The sequence below is a fragment of the Corvus brachyrhynchos genome, unplaced genomic scaffold (assembly GCF_000691975.1).
Source record: "Corvus brachyrhynchos isolate BGI_N302 unplaced genomic scaffold, ASM69197v1 Scaffold5093, whole genome shotgun sequence".
Lineage (NCBI taxonomy): Eukaryota > Metazoa > Chordata > Aves > Passeriformes > Corvidae > Corvus > Corvus brachyrhynchos.
In genome coordinates this window covers 1-2,648 of record NW_008237205.1, presented here as the reverse complement: position 1 = coordinate 2,648, position 2,648 = coordinate 1, and the positions used below count along the sequence as shown (strand labels likewise).

The 2,648-nt window shown below is 51.7% G+C and overlaps 1 long non-coding RNA gene across 1 annotated transcript; it reads left to right on the top strand.

Moving 5' to 3' along the window:
• Window positions 1-6: 6 nt before the first annotated feature.
• LOC108445351 lies at window positions 7-2,413 on the top strand. The gene is made up of 2 exons (XR_001860176.1): window positions 7-203; window positions 561-2,413. It is a non-coding gene; the product is annotated as an uncharacterized LOC108445351 (long non-coding RNA).
• The last annotated feature ends 235 nt before the right edge of the window (window positions 2,414-2,648 follow it).

Genomic DNA, 2,648 nt, shown 5'->3' with positions numbered 1-2,648 from the left:
GTGGCGGGGGTGGGGGTGACAGAGAGAGGAGGGAGATTAAAGAGCCTTGGGATGTCACCGTGGAGTGCCTGTGACTGCTCCTGACCTGTCTTTAGCAGCCCAGAGTCTTCTAGGATGTGACCGTGGAGCGTCTGTCACTGTCAGGGCTCCTTAGAAGGCCCAGAGAGCCCTGCGATGTCACCATGGAAGCCGTGTGAGTGCAGGTGAGCTCAGGGCTCTTTAAAAACCTGGCTCCCTTTGGAATGTGAGGATGGAAGCCTTGGGAGGGCCTTTGACCTGACTGCTCTTCAGCAGTTTAGAGAAACCTGGCATGTCCCCATGGAGCCGTTGTCACTGCCGGTGACGTCAGAGCTCTTTAGCAGCCTAGAGACACATGGGATGTCAGTACAAAGCTGCTGTCATTGCCTGGGACCTCAGTGTTCTTTAGGAGCACTGGGATGTCACAATGGAACACTTCTGGGTGTCTGTGAGGAAGAAGCTTTTTAGCAGCCTGGAGACACCTGGGGGGATGTCCCTATGGAGTCCCTGTAACAGCGTGTGACCTCATGGTTCTTTTGCAGCCTTCGACACCCTCAGAATGTCACCGTAGAGCCGCTGTGAGTGCCTGTGACATTACAGCTTTTCAGCAGCGTGGAGACACCTAGGATGTCACTGTGGAACCCCTGTGAGAGCCTGTGACGTCACGTCTGCTCAGCAGCCTGGAGACACCTGTTATGTTGCCATTGAGACCCTGTGAGAGCGTGTGAAGTCAGTGCAGTTTGGCAGATGGGAGACTCCTGGGATGTCGCCATGGAACCCCTGGGATTGCCTGTGACCTCAGTGTTCTTTAGGAGCATAGAGACCACTGGGATGTCACCACAGAACCTCAGTGAGTGCCTGTGCCAAATGGGCTCCTGAGCACATAGAGACCGTAAGTGTTCTCACCATGCAGCCACTGTGACTGTCCGTGACCTCTCAAGTCTGTGGAAGATTTAAGAGCCCTGGCATGTCACCATGGAGGCCCTGTGACCTCATGTGACCTCACTTCTCTTTAGCAGCCCAGAGAGACTTGAGATGTCAGCGTGGATGCCTGTCTGTGATCTCTCTACTTTTGAGCAGGCTGGAGACAACTCTGATGTCACCATGGGCTGGTGGTTCAGGGAGGTAAGGGTGGGGGGAGGAACATGTGCTAGGGCTCACTGGGACCTGCTCAGGCACTGAGTCGGCAGGGACCACAGCGGTACCCAGGCCTGGGAAACACTCCTGTCTCCCACTGGCCAAGTCTGGTCACAGGAAGCAGGTGTGCCCTCCACTGGGATGAGATGCCACATCTCCCCACTGGAACAGGGGACCAGGTGTACCCCGTGTCCCCAGCATGCCAAGTGTGGTCACGGAAGGCCAGGTCTCCCCACTGGGGTCTCAGACACGGTCTGCCTGCTGCCGGCATGGGGAGCCTTCCCTCCTCTACCCGGGAGGCCAGGTGTGCTCACCAGAACAATCAGAGTAGTGGTATTTCACCGATGGCTGGGACACCAGTGGGCAGGTCACCCAACACTGCCAAGTGTGCACCACGCCTCCCACTTATTCCACACCTCTCATGTCTCGTCGGAGCGCCAGAGCAGAGTCAAGCTCAACAGGGTCTTCTTTCCGTGTTGCTTCTGCCAAGCCTGTTCCCTTGGCTGTGGTTTCTCTGGATAGTAAGTAGGGACAGTGGGAATCTCATTGATCCATTCATTCACATCACTAATTAGATGATGAGGCATTTGGCTATTTACTGAGCATTTATTTTCATATATGTTCCTTTTCTGGGTTAAGTATAGGTGGCCCATCCACCATGGTCCAAATCAGTAGAATTTAGTCTCAAAAGTGGGTGAAACACAATGCTACATCCTTGGAAGAATTGTGTCATTCCCACTGTCCTTATGTACCATCAGGATTTAACTTTTTTTTTTAAATTAGCATAAGCAATAACGACTCTATGCAACCGAGCCAGTCTTGCTTGCAAAGATATGAACAATACCAGCTGAGGTGAGGAGTGCTCTGGAGGCCAGGGCCCAGGCAGTCTTCTCCCGCCTTGTTTTGGAGAGACCCAGGGCCTCTAGGAGCTCATTTGTTCCATAGAACCACTTGCGCCACTCTCCAGCGGGAAAGCCCCCAAACTTGGTATCTCCTGCATTGGTGAGTTCCTGAATGTGTTCATGAAGATGTTGATATTTTCTCACTTTTCCAGTTGCAGCTTTCTGTAAAGATGCTTCAGTGCATTCACATTTGATTGTCACCTCCATCACCAATGCCTGTTTTTCTCTTACAAAGATCAGGTCTGGTTTGTACATTTTGCCGTTGTCATCCCTCACATGTGGCTCTTGTAACACTGTCCAATCCTCCTTTGTAGCTTTGTTGATCAACATGTCACAGATGTAGTTGTGTCTTTTAATCCTGCCATTTTGTGTTACTGCACAGTTTCCGATGATGTGGGAGCACATTTCATTTTCAGCCTTGCAGTGCCTGCAGCTTTTGGCACACTGATCTTGTCTTCCTCTTGCCAGGAAGGAGCTCTCTTGTGGTGTAGACACTGGCTCTCAGCTGCAATGCTGTTATTACTTTTCTGTGAGGTATGCCTCTGTATCTAAAGATCCAGAAATTGCTGATGTTATCCTCCTCAAAGTTTG